Below are 20,512 nucleotides of genomic sequence, written 5' to 3' on the forward strand. Positions count from 1 at the left end.
GCAAGAAAAAATGGATAACCAACACAAAGAAACCACAAAAAGGATCCAGGACTTGGAAGAAAAATTCACTAAAGAAATCGAAATATTGAAGAAAAACCAAACTGAACTCCTGGAAATGAATTTATTCAGGGAGCTACAAAACACAGTGGAAAGTCTCAAGAGCAGGGTAGATCAAACAGAAGAAAGAATCTCAGAGATCGAAGATAATACTTTCCAATTAAATAAGTCAGTCACAGAGATGGAGCAAAGAAATAAGAGAAAAGACCAGAGTCTACAAGAAATGTGGGATTATGTGAAGAAGCCTAACGTGAGAGTTATCAGCATTCCTGAGGGTGAAGAAGACAACAAGCAAGGGTTGGATAAGCTATTTGAAGACATAATTGAGGAAAATTTCCCAGGCCTTGCCAAAACTCTAGATATAAAGCTTCAAGAAGCTCAAAGAACCCCTGGGAGATTCATACCAAATAGGAAGACACCACGTCATGCAGTTATCAGACAGACCAAAATTTCCACTAAAGAGGCCCTTCTTCGAGGTGTAAGAAGAAAGAAACAAGTAACATACAAAGGAAAATCCATCCGAATACTGCCAGATTTCTCAACTGAAACCTTACAAGCAAGAAGAGACTGGGGCCCCATTCTCACTCTTCCGAAACAAAATAATGCCCAGCCTAGAATCTTATACCCAGCTAAGCTCAGCTTTACATATGAAGGTGAAATTAAGAAATTCTCGGATAATCAAAAACTCAGAGAATTCACCTAGACAAGACCAGCTCTCTAAGAAGTACTCCAAACAGAGCTACACACGGACTAGCACAAGAAAGACCCATGAATATAAAACTATTCAAGAGAAGATAAAAACCCAGTTATCACAATGGCTCAAGTGAGAAAACAGAATAATGAAATTCAACCCAACATGGGGAACAGAAATCAGTCTCACTTATCAATTATCTCATTAAATGTGAATGGATTGAATTCCCCATTTTAGAGACATAGACTGGCCCAATGGTTAAAAAAAATACAAGCCAAGTATCTGCTGTCTTCAGGAAACTCATCTAACCTGCAAGGATGCATTTAGACTGAAAATAAAAGGGTCGAAATAGATATTTCAAGCAAATGGAAGCCATAAGAAAGCTGGCTTGGCAGTTTTAATCTCCAATAACTTAGTTTTTAATCAATAAAAGTAAAGAAAGACAAAGATGGTTACTATATATTGGTGAAGGGTATAATTCAACAAGAAGACATAACTATACTTAATATATATGCACCCAACTTAGGTGCACCCAGATTCATAAAGCAAACTCTACTTGATTTGAACAAAATGATAGATAACAGCACTTTAATAGTCGGAGACTTTAACACGCCACTGACAGTACAGGACAGATCCTCCAAACAAAAAATAAACAAAGAAATAATGGACTTAAATAGAATGCTAGAACAAATGGGCCTGACTGACATCTATAGGACATTCTACCCAAAATCCCCTGAATATACTTTCTTCTCATCAGCTCATGGGACATTCTCCAAGACTGACCATATCCCAGGACATAAAGCATGTCTTAAAAAAATTTAAAAAAATTGAGATTATACCATGCATCTTCTCAGATCACAGCGGAATAAAAGTAATAATGAACCCTAACAGAAATTCTCATTCCTGATCAAAGTCATGGAAGCTAAACCACCTTCTCCTGAACGATTATTTTATAAATGAAGAAATCAAGATGGAAATCAAAAGATTCTTTGAATTAAACGACAAAGGAGACAAAACTTATCAAAATCTGTAGGACACAGCTAAAGCAGTTTTGACAGGAAAATTTATTTCCATAAATGCCTATATCAAAAAGACAGAAAACTTACAAATGGACAATCTAATGAATAGACTCAAAGAGCTGGAGAAGGAAGAACAGACCGACCCCAAACCCAGCAGAAGGCGAGAAATTATTAAGATCAAATCAGAACTGAATGCAAAGGACAACAAACAAACCATAGGAGAGATTAATAGCACAAAAAGTTGCTTCTTTGGAAAAACTAAACAAGATTGACACACCTCTGGCGAGGCTAACCAAGAGCAGAAAAGAAAAAACTCTAATAACCTCCATCAGGAACATGAAAAGAGAAATCATGACTGATGCCACAGAGATACATGCTATCATCTATGAATTCTACAAAAATCTTTATGCACACAAATTGGAAAATGTGGAGGAAATGTACAAATTTTTAGAAACACAGCCTTCCCAGGCTCAACCAGGAAGAAATAGAATTCCTGAATAGACCAATATCTAGATCTGAAATCGAAACAGTAATAAAAAACCTTCTCAAAAAGAAAAGCCCTGGACCAGATGGGTTCACACCTGAATTTTACCATACCTACAAAGAAGAACTGGTGCCCATCCTACATAAACTATTCTCCAATATCAAGAAGGATGGAATTCTCCCCAACACATTTTACCTAGCCAACATAATTTTAATACCAAAACCAGGAAAGGATGCAACAAAAAAAGAAAAATACAGACCAATATCCCTTATGAATATAGAGGCAAAAATTCTCAATAAAATCCTAGCAAATCGAATCCAAGTGCTTATCAAAAAAATAATCCATCACAACCAAGTGGGCTTCATCCCAGAGATGCAGGGATGGTTTAACATACGCAAATCTATAAATGTAATTCACCACATAAATAGAAGCAAAAATAAAGACCATATGATCCTCTCAATAGATGCAGAAAAAGCATTTGAGAAAATTCAACACCTTTTTATGATAAGAACGCTTAACAAAATAGGCATAGACGGGGCCTATCTAAAAATGATAGAAGCCATATATGACAAACCCACAGACAACATCATCCTGAATTGGGAAAAACTGAAAGCATTCCCATTTCGAACTGGAACCAGACAAGGCTGCCCACTGTCCCCATTACTTTTCAGTATAATATTGGAAGTCCTTGCGAGAGCTATCAGGCAAGAGAGCAAAATCACGGGAGTCCAAACTCTCACTCTTTGCTGAGAATATGATGTTATATCTAGAAAACCCCAAGGATTCAACCAAGAGACTCCTGGAATTTATCAATGAATTCAGCAAAGTCTCAGTATACAAAATCAATGCACACAAATCAGAGGCATTCGTATATGCAATAACAGTCAAATGGAGAACCAAATTAAGGACTCAATACCCTTCAAAATAGCAACAAAGAAAATAAAATACCTAGGAATATATTTAACTAAGGAGGTAAAGGAACTCTATAGGGAGAACTACGAAGCATTGAGGAAGGAAATCGCAGAGCACATGAACAGGTGGAAAACCATACCATGCTCATGGATCAGAAGAATCAACATTGTTAAAATGTCTATACTGCCCAAGGTGATCTACAGATTGAATGCAATCCCTATGAAATTACCAACATCATTTTTCACAGATATAGAAATAATAATTTTACGCTTTGTATGGAACCTGAGAAGACCCCATTTTGCAAAAGCAATTCTAAGCAACAAAAACAAAATGGGAGATATTAATTTGCCAGACTTCAAACTATACTACAGGGCTGTGATTATTGAAACTCCTTGGTATTGGCACAAGTGCAGGGATGCAGACCGATGGAACAGAACAGAAAATCCAAATATAAAACCATCCTCGTATAGCCATCTAATCTTTGACAAAGCAGACAAAAACATACTCTGGGGAAACGATTCCCTATTTGATCAACGGTGCTGTGAAAACTGGATAGCCACATGCGGAAGACTAAAACAGGACCCACAGCTTTCACCTCGCACAAAAATCAAATCACAGTGGATAACAGACTTAAACCATAGGTGTGAAACTATTAGAATCCTAGAAGAAAATGTAGGAAAGACTCTTACAGACATTGGCCTAGGCAAAGAATTTATGAAGAAGACCCCTAAGGCAATCACAGAAACAAGAAAAATAAATGAATGGGACCGGATCAAATTAAAAAGCTTCTGCACTGCCAAAGAAAGAGTCATGAGAGTAAACAGACAACCTACAGAATGGGAAAAAATTTTCACATACTATACATCAGATAAAGGACTGATAACAAGAATCTGTTTAGAACTCAGGAAAGTCAATAAGAAAAAAATCGAAGAACCCTATCAAAAAGTGGCAAAGGACATGAATAGAAATTTTTCAAGAGAAGATATAAAAATGGCTAACAAACATATGAAAAAATGTTCAACATCTCTAATCATCAGGTAAATGCAAATCAAAACCACAATGAGATATCCCTTAACTCCGGTGAGAATGGCCTTTATCAAAATGTCCCAAAACAATACATGCTGGTGTGGATGCAGAGAGACAGGAACACTCATACACTGCTGGTGGGACTGTAAAGTAGTGCAACTCCTGTGCAAATCAATATGGAGATAACTTAAACCAATTCAGGTAGACCTACCATTCTATCCAGCAATCCCATTATTGGGCATCTACCCAGAAGAACAAAAGTCATTGTATAAAAAAGACACCTGCACCCGAATGTTTATAGCAGCGCAATTCACAATTGCAAAGATGTGGAAACAACTCAAATGCCCATCAATTCATGAATCGATTAGCAAAATGTGGTATATGTATACCATGGAATATTACTCAGCTATAAGAAATAACGGTGATATGGCATCTCTTTGGTTCTCCTGGAGAGAGTTGGAACCCATTCTATTAAGTGAAGTATCCCAAGAATGGAAAAATAAGCATCACATGTACTCACCAGCAAACTGGTTTCCCTGATCATCACCTAAGTGCACATTTGGGAATAACACCAATTGGGTATCGGACAGAGGTGGGGGCTGCGGGGAAGGGATGGGTGTATACCTACGTGATGAGTGTGATGCGCACTGTCTAGGGAATGGACACGCTTGAAGCTCAGACTCGGAGGGATGGGGGGGCATGGGCAATATATATAACCTGAACTTTTGTATCCCCATAATGAGCCGAAATTAAAAAATATAGTTGATCTTATGGAGGTAGAGGGTAGAATGTTGGGTATCAGAGGCTGTAAATGGTAGGGGATGAAGAGAATTTGGTTAATTGGTATAAAAATGCATTTAGAAGAAATAAGTTCTAATGTTCAACAGCAGAGTAGGATAATTTTATTTAATAATACTTTATTGTATATTTTTAAATAGACGACAAGATTTAGACCATTTCCCACACCAAGAATGATAAATGTTTGAGGTGGCCGATATCCCAAAATATTACATGTAGACCAGAAATTTTTACAATCATTATGTAGCAATAAAAAGTGGAATGTTTGTCTCCTGTGCATTGGTGTACCTGGGTTATTAGGTTTGGAAATGAGAGGTTCTTCTTACCTGTAACCTATGACTTAGAGCTGTGGTCCCCAACCCTCAGAGCCATGCACGGCCTGTTAGGAAAACAGGGCCGCACATCACCACCTGAGCTCTGCCTCCCCTCCCTGTTCCTCCACCCCCACCCCCTCCTTGGAAAAATTGTCTTCCATGAAACGCGTCCCTGGTGCCAAAATGTTTGGGAACCACTGCCTTAGAGGATTTGCTAAATTCACAAAAGACTTTTCCTTCAAGGACATCAAAGCACTTCCTGACTCCCAGTCATGAGTCTCACTTCTGCCAGGATCCACATTCTATTTAATAGAAGAACTTCTTCAATAAACATCCCTGCAACAAACAGTTCTTGAGCATATGTGATAAGTTCTGGAATGCAAAGCCTGATAGGAAATTATCCCTGTGTGCAAAAGCCTTCCTGGTTTAAGACAAAGAAGAGAGTAGAGAACTTCACAATATTCTATTAGCCAGAGAAGGGGGAGAGAGAGAAAGAGAGAATATGTTAGGAGAGTTTGGGCTCAATTTTCCTTGGCCTGGTGTGGATGGCAGTTTTCACAAGAATCATATTTGTCCTTGACAGATAATTTAGGTCTTGTAGTTCAGGCCTCTTGTAGTGCTGGGAATTCTCATCATGAAAATTCCCTGTCTCCAGTGTCTATTTAAATATCCATCATGACTCACTTTCTTGTGGGCAAGTGGTTTTCCTTCATGTATATCTGAATTTTTATATAGTGTTTATGTGTGTGTGCACATGTGTATATGACTGTGTGTCTGCCCATGTATGTTGCATTGACTTAATGAACATTTGTGAGAGTGAGGTGGTAAACACAAAGATGATACACAGACTCCCCCCCTACAGATACACACAGTGGGAATCAGGCAACTAACAGCTTTGTTTTCTTTCACAAGGTTCAAGTGAATAGAATGTTATGGAGTCTATTTTAGACATTAGAGCATGGGTAATGTCTGTTTGTTTTACAAAGTTAGCCAAATGCTTATTCCAAAAAGCATCAGAGGCAGCACACACAATATGATAAATCAGCATCATCATCATTCATAAAGCTACATTCTGAAGCTCATGCAAAGATTTGTGGAAAAGGAACAAAACACTTGCAAGACAGAAAACTGGAGTTAAACCTTCGGATAATGTCAGGTTCGATTTCAGGTCGTGTTCCCTGGTTCTTGGTTCCCAGTACCAAAGAATGGTCACTAGAACTGAGTTGACAAAAGGAATAAGCAAACCAAACAGCAAGATTTATTAAAGCACAGTATGTTCCAGAGTGGGAACGGGTTTAACTCTGTGAGTGGAGAAGACCCTGGGTTTTTAACACATTTCTACTTTTATGTCTACATCTTATGGTACGCTAAATAGTGGGCAGAATATTCATTTTGATTTGGGGAAGTGGGGTGGAGATTTCCTAGAACCAGGGACCCTCCCTTAACTTGTCCTTATAGGGTAACTTCCAGGGTTTGCCATGACATTTATAAACTATCATGGAGCTGATGGGTGTGGTTCTTACTATGTTAATGAGGTAGTTCACCTAAGGTCACTGCCAGTTCAGTCTGTGTGCGTGCCCTAAGGTGTTTGTTTCTGAAGTTAGGGCATGTCTTCTGTTTGTGGTTTTCTTACCCTCCTTTAATTGGCAGACAACAGTATCTCTACTAAATCTCCCTCGTCTTGCCTCCTGGTCCCTACCTAACAGTAACATGTGGGGAAAATTTTTTAGGCAGTGGTTCTGCACCCCATTCTCCTCTACAACTTATCACTGAAATGGTCTCTTTTACTGCCCATACCCCAAGGCAAGAAGAAAGGCTTGCATCAAACTGTTCTTGGGGCCAGAGGAGCCGAGACACTAGCACCTACATGGGCATTTGACGCTGGCTCTGGGTTCCTCATCCTGCCTGGTCTCATCATACTGAAATGGGAAAGCCATGGGATCTTTCCTGTGAATTTTGGCAACAAACTTCTGGATTTTTTATCTTGACAGTTTCTAGGAATGTTTGGAACCCTCAGAGGAAGTCACACTCCTCAGGGTGGCTGTGGGACACTCGCCTATACTCCAGATACTGCTGATCCACAAAATCTCCAGTGATGAGTTTCCAGGGTTCTCCAAAGGGAAAGCACTCCCTCTTGGGCTGCACAGAAAGTTCCAATCCACACAGAAATTCCCAGATCTCGTTTCCCAGTGCCATTGCCCTGCGTGGAGATCAGGCTCAGGATGATCATACAAAGTGCCACCGTGCCTGTGTCTGGGTCCTGGTCTCCTGAGAACTCTGCATCACTTCATAAGGTGTCAGGGTGTTGACACGAATGTGGAAACATTCCTTGGGCTCCAGTTTCATGACTTGGTCTCCAGAGATGCATAGCAAGTGCTCACTGGCTTGAAGGAAGATTTGGAGAAATAAGTGGAGATCTTGCTTTTTGACAGTGCACTGAAACATCTTGACTTTGGTAATAGCAGCTTCTTCTGGTCCCGAATCAGCATGAATAGTGCCACCTAGACCACCCTTATGTCTATAGGTGTCATGAGCTTCCTGCCTAGAGTGGCTGAGCTTACTAAGGGGCCTGGCTTTTCCCTTGGACTGCTCTGGGCCTGGAAGGTAGTAGAGGATACGCTGAATGTGTCAGGGAAGGCATTGCAAGCCTGCTGGGAATTGTTATGGAACCATTCCAGGATGCTCCTGAGAGTGACAGTGGTGATGAGCTCAGTGCTCAAGGTCATGGAAGTGATGCTTTTGAAGTAAGAGAAGACACTCAGGGTGTCAAGGCCTCGCTCCCAGGCTTGGAGGTTATGCTTCGCCACTCAAGAGGAGGCCTCCGCTTAGGGTTTGGGGGACAGGAATGGAGGCAACAAGAGACGCCTATAGCAGGTGGGAGAGCAGGTCCTTTGGCCCACCCTGTACCCCAGCATTACCACCTATCTATTACACTGGGATGGTGGCTGGGACATAAATTCTCACAACAAATGATTGCTTTGTTTGAGGATCTTGCAGTGTAGCAGGGGGAAGAAGAGAGAATGAATGATGTCACAGTATTGTGTGACACAGAATAAGCAATTAAGAAACTGCAGGTTTGGGTACAGAGGTGAAAACATGAGTTTTCAGAGATATATACTTTTTCTGAAACCAGCCACCCACTCAGGCCAAGGCAAATTTAGAATAGGTGACAGAATATCAGGACCAAGGAGGAAGGGTCTTTTCTCTGTCTTGGATCCAGGATTTCTGACTCCCAAAGGAGAGCTGTGAGGACAGAAGTAATCACCCTGGAGCAGACCATCCTTCAAGGGCCCTATGCAGACTTTCCTTTCTGTCCTGCTGGTGTGCTGGCTAAAGGTGGGGCATGGCAAGGAGGGTGTTGTGACAAAAGCCAGTAATTCTCATACAAGAGCATGAGTGTGGAGTGGGGATTTCAGATTTTATGGGAGAGTGGAGTGGAAAGGACTAGCCTGTTTTAACACGAACCATAATTAAAAACAAAATCTGTGACCTGGAGTTTGAAAAAGCATTTATGTTTCTATTTATGTTTCTGTGTGTTATTATATTAATTATAAAGATAATTTACAGAAAATTTGGTATACAGAAAAGATCAAAAAAACCCACAATCTTACCACCATTAAACACTCTTGTTTTTTTTTGATACATAATATTTATACATATTTATAGGGTACCTGTGATATTTTGTTATACGCATAGAATGTGTAATGATCAAGTCATGATTATTTATCATTTCTATGTATTGGGAATATTTGAAGTCCTCTCTGGTAGCTATTTTGAAATGTACAATACATTGTTGTTAACTATAGTTACTCTATTCTGCTGTGGAACATTAGAACTTGTTTCTTCTATCTAACTATACGCTTGTACTTCTTAATCAACCCGTCTTCATACCCCCACCCACACACCTTTTCCAACATCTGGTATCTATCATTCTACTTTCTACAATTTTTAGCTCTCACATATGAGTGAAAGCATATGATATTTGTCTTTCTATGCCTACATATTTCACTTTAACATAATGACCTCTGGTTCCATTCATGTTGCTATAAATGACATGAGTTCGTTCTTTTTAAGTCTGAATAATATTCTATTATGTATATATACTACATCTTCTTCATTCATTCATTCATTGATGGATGCTTAGGTTGATTCCATGTCTTTGCTATTGTGAATATTGCTTCAATAAACATAGAGGTGCAAGTATCCTTTTAATATACTTATTTCCTTTTTTTGGATAAAATACTCAGTAGTGGAATTGTTGAATCATATGGTAATTCTATTCTTAGTTTTTCTGAGAAATCTCCATACTTTTTACAATACCTGTACTAATTTACATTCCCTCCAACAGTGTATAAAGAGTTCCCTTTTTTCCATATCCTGCCCAGCATGTGTCATTTTTTGTCTTTTTAACAATAGGTATTGTAACTGGAATAAAATGATATCTCATTGTGGTTTTGATTTGCATTTTCCTGATGATTAGTAATGTTGAGCATTTTTTCAAATACCTGTTGGCCACTTCTGTTTTCTTTTGAGAAATGTCTATTCATGTCCTATGCCCACTTTTAAAAGGATTGTTATTATTTTTTACTGTGGAGTTCCTTGTATATTCTGGATATTAGTCCCATGTCAAATGAATACCTCGCAAATATTTTCTCCCATTCAACAGGTTGTCTCTTCAATCTGTTGATTGTTTCCTTTACTGTGCATAAGACTTTCAGTTTAATATAGTCTCATTTGTCTATTTCTGTTCTTGCTGCCTGAGCTTTTCAGGTCTTAGCCATAAAATCTTTGCCTATACCAATGTCCTGAAGGGTTTTCCCCTTCTTTTCTTCTAGTAGTTTTATAGTTATGGATCTTACGTTTAAGTTTTTAATCCATCTTGAGTTGATTTTTGTATATGGTGAGATATATGGGTCTAGTTTCATTCGTATGCCTATGGATATCCAGTTTTCCCCGCACCATTTATTGAAGAGGGTGTCCCTACTGTATGCTCTTGGTGGCTTTGTAAGAAACTAGTTGACTATAAATATGTGGATTTATTTCTGGGCTCTCTGTTCTGTTCCACTGGTCTATGTGTCAATTTTTATACCAAATATCATGCTGTTTTGTTCACTATAGCCTACAGAGATAATTTGAAGTCAGAGAGTGTGATGTCTCCAGCTTCTTTCTTTTTGCTCAGAATGCTTTGTCTATCCAGGCTCTTTTTTTGGTTCCAGATGAATTTTAGTGTTATTTATTTTATTTCTGTTAAAAATGGCATTGATATTTTGATAGGGATTGCATTAAATCTGTACATCGGTTAGGTTGGTATGAGCATTCCCACAATATTAATCCTTCCAATCCATGAGCATGGAATGTCTTTCCATTTTTCTGTGTCTTCTTCAATTTCTTTCATCACTGTTTTGTAATTTTCCTTGTATATGTCTTTCACCTCCTTGGATAAATTTATTTGAGGTATTTTATTTTATTATAGTTATTATAAATTAAATTGCCTTCTTGGTTTCTTTGTCTGCTAGTTCATTATTGGTGTACAGAATTGGCAGGATTTTTGTATGTTTATTTTGTCTCCTGAAACTTTACTGAATTCATTTATCATATCTAAGAGATTTTTGATGGAGACTCAAGATTTTTCTACATATAAGATCATGTCTTCTACAAAGAGGGAAAATTTCTTCCTGTTTCCAATTTAGAGGCCTTTTATTTCTTTCTCTTACTGGATTCCTCTGGCTAGGACCTCCAATACTATATTGAATAAGAGTGGTAAAAGTGGGCATCCTATCTTGTTCCACTTCTTAGAGGAAAGGCTTTCAGCTTTTCCTCATTCAGTATGATGTTAGCTGTGGATTTGTCATATATGGCCTATATAATGTTGAGAGATGTTCCTTCTATGCCTAGTTTGTTTAGAGTTTTTATCATGAAGGGGTACTGAATTTTAGCAAATGCTTTTTCTGTGTCTATTGAGATTGGTTTTTGATCTTCATTCTGTTGCTGTGATGTATCACGTTTCTTTTTTTTTGCAGTTTTGTTATAATTTTTATTTTTAAATTTTATTTATTTCAGCTCTTCATGGGGGTACAAAAGCTCAGGTTATATACATTGTCTGTGTCCCGCCCATGTCCCCGAGTCAGAGCCTCAGGCATGTCCATTCTCCACACAGTGCACCTGGCATTCACCATGTAGTCATACCTCCATCCCCTCCCCCCCTACCTCCCCAAGTCAGCACCTTCAAGCATGACCATTCCCCAGACGGTGCGCAACGCACTCATCATGTAGGCATACATCCATCCCCTCCCCCCCAACTCCTCACCCCGTCTCAGTCTGATATCCAATTGGTATCCTTCTCCGATGGGCATTTATGTGATGATCAGGGAAACCAGTTTTCTGGTGAGTACATGTGATGCCTGTCCTTCCATTCTTTGGATACTTCACTTAATATAATGGGTTCCAGCTCTCTCCAGGAGAACCAAAGAGATGTCATATCATCGTTATTTCTTATAGCTGAGTAGTACTCCATGGTATACATATACCACAGTTTACTAATCCATTCGTGAATTGATAGGCACTTGGGTTGTTTCCACATCTTTACGATTGTGAATTGTGCTGCTATAAACATTCGGGTACAGGTGTCTTTGTTATAGAATGACTTTTGTTCTTTTGGGTAGATGCCCAATAATGGGATTGCTGGATCGAATGGTAGGTCTACTTGAATCTGTTTAAGGTATCTCCATATTGCTTTCCACAGGGGTTGCACTAGTTTGCAGTCCCGCCAGCAGTGTATGAGTGTTCCTGTCTCTCCGCATCCATGCCAACATGTGTTGTTTTGGGTCTTTTTGATAAAGGCCATTCTCACCGGAGTTAAGTGATATCTCATTGTGGTTTTGATTTGCATTTCCCTGATGATTAGGGATGTTGAGCATTTTTTCATATGTTTTTTAGCCATTCTTATATCTTCTTTTGAAAAATTTCTATTCATGTCATTTGCCCACTTTTTGATAGGATTGCTTGATTTTTTCTTGCTGATTTCCCTGAATTCTAAATAGATTCTTGTTATCAGTCTTTTATCTGATGTGTAATATGCAAAAATTTTTTCCCATTCTGTAGGCTCTCTGTTTATTTTCATGACTGTTTCTTTGGCTGTGCAGAAGCTTTTTAATTTAATCAGGTCCCATTCATTTATTTTTGTTGTTGCTGTGATTGCCTTAGGGGTTTTCTTCATAAATTCTTTGCCTAGACCAATGTCTGTAAGAGTCTTTCCTATATTTTCTTCTAGAATTCTAATGGTTTCCCTTTTAAGGTTTAAATCTGCTATCCACCGTGATTTGATTTTTGTGAGAGGTGAAATCTGTGGGTCCTGTTTCAGTCTTCTACATGTGGCTATCCAGTTTTCCCAGCACCATTTATTGCATAGGGATTCTTGTCCCCAGAGTATGTTTTTGTCTATTTTGTCAAAGATTAGATGGCTATATGAAGATGGTTTTACGTTTGGGTTTTCTGTTCTGTTCCACTGGTCTGTGTCCCTGCCCTTGTGCCAATACCAGGCAGTTTTAAGAACCACAGCCTTGTAGTATAGTTTGAAGTCTGGCAAATCAATACCTCCCATTTTGTTTTTATTCCTTAAAATTGCTTTTGCTATACGGGGTCTTCTCTGATTCCATACAAAGTGTATAATTATTTTTTCCAAATCTGTGAAAAATGATGTTGGTAGTTTAGTAGGAATTGCATTGAGTTTATAGATTACTTTGGGTAGTATAGACATTTTAACAATGTTGATTCTTCCAATCCATGAGCATGGTATGGATTTCCATCTATTTACGTGTTCTAGCAATTTCCTTCCCTAGTGTTTCGCAGTTCTCTCTATAGAGGTCCTTTACCTCCTTAGTTAAATATATTCCTAGATATTTTATTTTCTTTGTTGCTATTTTGAAGGGTATTGAGTCCTTAATTTGGTTCTCTGATTCAATGTTATTGGCATATATGAATGCCTCTGATTTGTGTGTATTGATTTTGTATCCTGAGACTTTACTGAATTCATTAATTAATTCCAGGAGTCTCTTGGTTGAGTCCTTGGGGTTTTCCAGATACAACATCATATCATCAGCGAAAAGTGAGAGTTTGATCTCTTCTGTCCCTATTTGGACACCCTTTATTCTGCTCTCTTGCCTGATAGCTCTCGCAAGGACTTCCAATACTATGTTGAAAAGAAATGGGGACAGTGGGCAGCCTTGTCTGGTTCCAGTTCTGAGTGGGAATGCTTTCAGTTTTTCCCCGTTCAGTATGATGTCGGCTGTGGGTTTGTCATATATGCCTTGTATCATTTTTAGGTAGGTCCCATTTATGCCTATTTTGTTAAGCGTTCTTATCATAAAAGGGTGTTGAATTTTGTCAAATGCTTTTTCTGCATGTATTGAGAGGATCATATGGTCTTTATTTTTGCTTCTATTTATGTGGTGAATTACATTTATAGATTTTCGTATGTTGAACCACCCCTGCATCTCTGGGATGAAGCCTACTTGGTCGTGATGAATTATTTTTTTGATTTGAGTATGTTGAACCATACTCTCATCCCTTGGGTAAATCCCACTTGATCAAGGTGTATTATCTTTCTAATGTGCTATTGGATTTAGTTTTCCAGTATTTTGTTAAGAACTTTTGCATCTATGTTCATTAGGCATATTGGCCTGTACTTTTCTTTATTTGCTGGGTTCTTATCTGGTTTTGTTATCCGGGTGATGCTGGCCTTATAGAATGAGTTGGAGAGAACTCCCTCCTCTTTAATTTTTTGGAATAGTTTAGGGAGAATTGGTGTTAGTTCTTCTTTGTAAGTTTGGTATAATTCAGTAGTGAATTTGCTCCTGGGCTTTTATTTGTTGGGAGACTTTTTATTACTGATTAAATCTCATTATTCATTATTGGGCTGTTAAAGTTTTCTACTTCTTCCTGATTCAATATTGAGAGTTTGTATGTGTCCAGGAATTCATTCATTTCTTCTCGTTTTACTTTGTTGGTGTATAGACATTCATAATAGTCTCTGATGACCTTATTTCTGTGAGATTAGTTGTAATATCTCCTATTTCATTTATGATTTTATTTCATTCTTCTCTCTTTTTTCTTTGGTTAGTCTAGCTAGGAGTTTATCAGTTTTTTTCATCTTTTCAGAAAGCCAACTTTTTCTTTTTGCTTATCTTTTGTATTGCTTTTGTAGTCTCTATTTCATTTATTTCTGCTCTGCTCTTTATCATGTTGTTCTTCCTGCTAATTTGGGATTTAGTTTATTATTGATTTTCTAGTTCTTTCCAGTGCATTATTAGATTATTTATTTAAAATCTTCATGCTTTTTTGATGTAGATGTTTACTGCTATAAACTTCCCTCATAGCACTGCTTTTGTTGTATCCCATAGATTTTCTTTCATATGTTGTGTTTTGATTTTCATTTGTTTCAAAAATTTACTTGATTTCCTTCTTAAGTTCTTCATGGATGCAATCATCATTCAGGAGCATGTTGTTTAATTTCCATGTATCTGTACAATTTCCAAGTTTCCCTTAATACCAATTTCAGTTGTGTTTTGAGAATATACTTGATACGATTTCAATGTTTTAAAAATTTGTAAAGACTTGTTTTGTGGCCTAATATATAATCTGTCCTGGAGAACATTCCATGTGCTGATGAGAAGCATATGTATTCTGGAGCTGTTTGGTGAAATGTTCTGTAAATGTTCGTTAGTTTCATTTAATCTAAAGTACAGTTTAAATCCAACAGTTCTTTGTTGATTTTCTGTCTGGATTATCTGGCTAATACTGAGAGAGGAGTCCATCTCTCCCTTTAAGATGTAATAATATTTGCTTTGTATATTTCGGTGCCCCAGTGTTAGATACATATACATTTAGAATTGTTATATCTTCTTCCTGAATTAATCCCTTTATCATTATGTAATGACCGTTTTATCTCTTTTTATAGTTTTTGAAATAAAGTCTGTTTTATCTGATACATGTAAAGCTACTCATTCATTTTGATTTCCATTTGCATGGAATGCCTTTTCTATCCTTTTACTTTCAGTCTATATGTGCTTTTACAGATGAGATGAGTTTCTTACAGGCAGAATATAGTTGGATCATTTTTAAAAATCTATATAGCAAATCTATATATTTTAAATGGGAAATTTAATCCATTTACATTCAAGATTGTTTTTGATATGTGAGGGCTTATTCCTGTCTTTGCATTAGCTGTTTTCTGGTTGTTTTTTACATTCTTTGTTCCTTTCTTTCTGTCTTATTGTTTATCATTATGGTTTGGTGGTTTTCTGCACTGGTAACATTTGAGTCCTTTCTCTTGCTTATTTGTGTGTTTGCTGTATCAGTGGGTTTTATACTTTCAAGTGTTTTCATGACTGTAGATATCATCCTTTCACTTCCTGGATTAGAACTCCCTTAAGCATTTCTTGCAGGGCTGGTATAGTGGCAATGAATTCCTTCAGCTTTTGCTTGTCTGGGAAAGACTTTATTTCTCCTTCATTTATAAAGGATAACTTTACTGGGTTTAGTATTCTTGGGTAGAATTTTTTTTTCTTTTGGCACTCTGAATATATTATTGCATTCTCTCCTGGTCTGTAAAGTTTCTGAGGACATATCTGCTGTAAGTCTAATGAGGACTCCCTTACATGTGGCTTAACACTTTTCTCTTGCTGTTTTTAGAATTCGGTCTTTGATTTTGATAGTTTGACTATAATGTGTCATGCAGAAGACCTTTATGGGTTGTATCTCTTTGAGGATCTCTGAGCTTCTTGAATCTGGATGTCTAAATCTCTTACTAGACTTGGGAAGTTTTCAGCTATTATTTTCTTAAATATTAATAGATATTCTATCCCTTTGGTCTTCTCTTCACATTATGGAACAATGAAATTTGAATATTTGGTCACCTTATGATGTTTCATACGTTATGTAGGCTTTGTTCATTCTTTTTGATTCTTGTTTATTTTTGTCTGACTTCCTTATTTCAAAAGATCTGTATTGAAGTTCTCGAATTATTTCTTGTGCTTGATCGAGTCTATTGTTGAAGCTCTTGAATGTGTTTTTATTTCATTCAATGAATTCTTCAGTTCCAGGATTTCTGTTTGGTTCTTTTTTATGATATCTATCTCTTTGACAAATGTTCCATTCATATCCTGAATTTTTTCTAATTTCTTCTTATTATTTGTGTTCTCTTTGTGTTCTCTTGTAGCTCACTGAGCTTCTTTAGTATCATTATTTTGAATTCTTTTTCTTATATTGCCTTATTTTCTTTTTGATTAGGATGTGTTGCTGAGAAATTATTGTATTACTCTGAAAGTGTCATGTTTTCACACTTTTTTATGTTTCCTGTGTTTTTCTGTTGATATCTTCACATCTGGTGTAACAGTCACTTCTTCCAACATTTTGGATTTACTGTCATTGGGGAGGAATATTTTCTGTAGATATATCTATGGTGTTGGTTGGGTAGGGCACTTTGGCTTTGATTCTGGGTGTGTATATTAGTGTATTCTCCTTATAATTTCTTCACGTTTAAACAGTATCAGTGGTGTCTGTGATTTATACAGTATCTTAGGGTGTGGTTGTTAGTGGAGGCTATGGTGAAGTTTCACTGGGGACATTAATTCCAACTGGACCAGTCCTCGGGCCTCAGTGGTGGCAGCAGCAGGCCAAGCATGCCTGTCCTTGGGTCTCAGGGTGGTGTACTCTGGCATTATTAGTGGGTCCAGGTTGGCCAATTCCTTTGGCCTCCAGGTGGCTTGTTCAGGTGTGGACAATTGCAGTGGTGGGCCATGTAGGTTGACTGGTCCTCAAGCCCCTGGATAGTGGAAGTGGTGTGGGTAATGGCAGTGACAGTTATGGGAAAACTTTCTGTCTCTCAAGCGGTTCATTCTCACAGTGGCTACAACAAGCTGGAAGGGTCAGTCCACAGGCTCACAGATGGTGAATGTGAGTGGGTGGTACCTGTGGTGGTAGAAGCAGGCTAGATGGGCCTGTCTTCAAGCCTCTGGAAGGGGTGCTCAGGTGTGAACAGTGTTGGATGGGGTAGAGTGATACCCAGGATCCCAGATCATGTGCTTGGGGACTGAGTGGAACAGGGACAGGCTAGACATCCTTTCCTCAGGCTCCCCAAGTGCTATGAATCTACAAGTGCTAGCTATGCTGGGCATAGGCAGGGTGATCCCCAGGCCCCCAGTGGAGTGCTCAGGTGGGGGCAGAAGCCATAGTGGTAGGTAGGGGGAGTCTGCTCTCAAGGCATGTACACATGCACTGTGGCCCTGCTGCTGGGGACGGTTTGGGTTGCTGTCAGTGGCAGCAGACATAGGCAGGCAGCTGGGGAGTGCACACTTAAGCCCCAGGCAGCAGCCATTGGCAGGGGAGCCTGTCCTCAGGGTGCATGTAAATGAACAGCTGCCCTGCTGCTGGAGGTGGTGGGGTTATTGCCAGTGGCTTGTGCTTCAGCCCTGGTGGCAGCAGCCAGCAGTAGTGGTGGCTATGGGCAGGGGAGCCTCTACTCTGGGTGCATGCAAATGGTGACAGCCCCACTGCTGCGGTGCAAGGTCACTGCCACTTCTTTGTCACCCAGTAGCAGCAGCCAGCAGCAGTGGCAGTTGTGGGAGAGTGTGTGAGTCCATTTTGCATTGCTATAAAGGAATGCCCAATGCCAGGTAATTTACAAAGAAAAGAGATTTATTGGGCTCATGGTTCTGCAGGCTATGCAAGAAGCACGGTGCCAGCATTTGCTTCTGGTGAGGGCTTCACAGACCTTCTGATCAAGGCAGAAGGTGAAGGGAAAACAAATGTGTCACATTTGTAAGAGAAGGAGCAAGAGAGAGAGAGAGAGAGAGAGAGAGAGAAGGTGCCAGGCTCTTTTTTAACAATCAGATCTCATGAGAACTAATAGAGTGAGAACTCACTCATTACCACCACAGGGAGGGTACCAAGTCATAAGGGTTCTGCCCCCCATGACCCAAACACCTGCCACTAGACCCCACCTCCAACATTGGGGATCAAATTTTCACATGAGATTTTTAGGTAACAAACATCCAAAACGTATCAAATAGGGAGCCTGTTCTCAAGCTGTGTGAAAATGAGTGGTGGCCCAGCTGCTGGGTGGTATGGTCACTGAGATCCCACTTTGACCCTGTGGGTTATACTTTAATCCTGGCATCAGCAGCCAGTAGCTGTGACAGCTGTAGGCAGAGATGTCAGTGGGGCTCCAGGGATGTGGAGATGCAGGGGCTCTTGAGCTCCAGGATGCAGTCTGATTGGGGCTGAGCTCTCAAAAGGGTGCTATGCTGTAGCTGCTTAGGACTCAAGGAGTGTGTAGGAGCCAGCGTGAGTTCCCTCTCTAGAGCAATGCTGTCACACGGTCTAAGGCAGCTAGGCCCTGTTAGTCTCAGGGCCCCTGAAGGTTAAGGAGCTCTTCTATGGCTAGGATTTCAGGAGTCCCTGTTGGGAATGTGGACCACTGGGGATCTCTCACTTACCATTTACCTGCTTTGGGGAGCCTCTCTGGGTGCCCCTTCCTTCACAGAAATGGCTGGGATAGCCATGGTTTCTGTCCTGGATGAAGAGGCTCATATCCTTGGGTGGCTTTGAGACTTAAACAGAGACTGTTTAAGAATAGCTTAGCTGGTTTGGCTGGTTTCCAGCAGATGGATGCTAGAGGGAGATCTGCCAGGTTAGGAGAGTGAAAGCTGAGCAGGCCCCACTATCATCTGCTGGACTGTGGATTATGGACTGCGCTCTCCCCCATGCAAGTTTTTTGGTGCAGAGGAAGTGCCTCTGCCCCTCCCTGGAAGCCTCCCTCAGCAGCCTGGGAACCACTCCGTGACCCACATTGGGACAGTGCTTCTGCTCACCTTTGAAGAGCATGGACGCAGGCTTGCCTGACCCAGCCCTGCCCAGGTTTGCCCCCACCATCCACCTCAGCAGTGGTGGAACACAGGACAGCACCCCCTCCCCTAGGAGTTCCAAGGCCCAGCCCATCACCTGGGACATCTGAGCACATCTCCTGATTAACTAAGGCTGAGCAAAAATTGCACAAACAGCACTGCAGCTGGCTTTCTACTACAAGTGCCACCTACTGGGAGGTCAGCTTGTACTGTTCATTACAACATCTGCTGACACAATTGTACAGGGCTTGGCTGACTCTTAACCACAAGTGCCACCTACTGGCTTGGAGGCTAAACTGGATGTCTCACTATAATGCATACTGTTAGAAGTGCACAGCACCAGGGAACGAGATAATCTTCCAGAAGCCTCAAACTTCCCTTCCTGACAAGAGGCAGGGAATCTGCCCACACAAATAGTACACCACCACTACAACCTAGAAATAACTAGTATTTGAGAAAACCACCACACTAAGACCATCTATAACCAAGAAATTCATTCAGAGCTTTGGACCCCTGAAAGCACCCACAAGCAAAGTCAAGGTTCCTTACTTAATATATAATATAGTCACATCCTTAAGAGGGAAAAAAGCTCCATATAAATGAAAGTAAATTCAAAAATAAGAAGTAACAGTTTGGATAGATGAGAAGGAATTAGTGTAAGAATTCTGGCAATATGAAAAACAGAGTGAAACGACCCCCCATCCCAAGGATCACACTAGCTCTCTACCAACGGATCCCAAACAAAATGAAAATTCTGAAATAACAGATAAAAAATTCAAAGTATGGGTTGTAAGGAAGCTCAGTGAGATCCAAGAGAAAGTTGAAAACCAACTGAAATAAACCAGAAAAATAATTAAGATACTAAAGAGATAGACATATTCAAAAAAATGAAATTTTGGAAATGAAAAATTCATTTAGGGAAATACAAAATACAGTGAAAAGTTTTTACAATAGACTAGACCAAGCAGAAGAAATAATTTCAGAGCTGGAAGACAATTCTTTCAAATTAACACAGTCAGACAAAAATAAAGAAAAAAGAATTAAAATAATTCAACAAAGTCTTCAAGAAACATGGGATTATGTAAAATGCCCAAATCTAGCCATCATAGGTATTCCCAAGGAAGAAGGAAAAGCAAAAAGTTTGGAAAAATTAGTGGAAGGAATAATTGGGGAAGACTTCCCTGGTCTCACTAGAAATTAGACATCCAGATGCAAGAAACCCAACAAACTCCTGGAAGATTTGTTACAAAAATGAAAAAAAAAAAAAAAAAAAGAAGGTACTGATGATTAACATCAAGATAGGAAAAGGA

This window comes from Lemur catta, chromosome X, assembly GCF_020740605.2.
Source record: "Lemur catta isolate mLemCat1 chromosome X, mLemCat1.pri, whole genome shotgun sequence".
NCBI lineage: Eukaryota > Metazoa > Chordata > Mammalia > Primates > Lemuridae > Lemur > Lemur catta.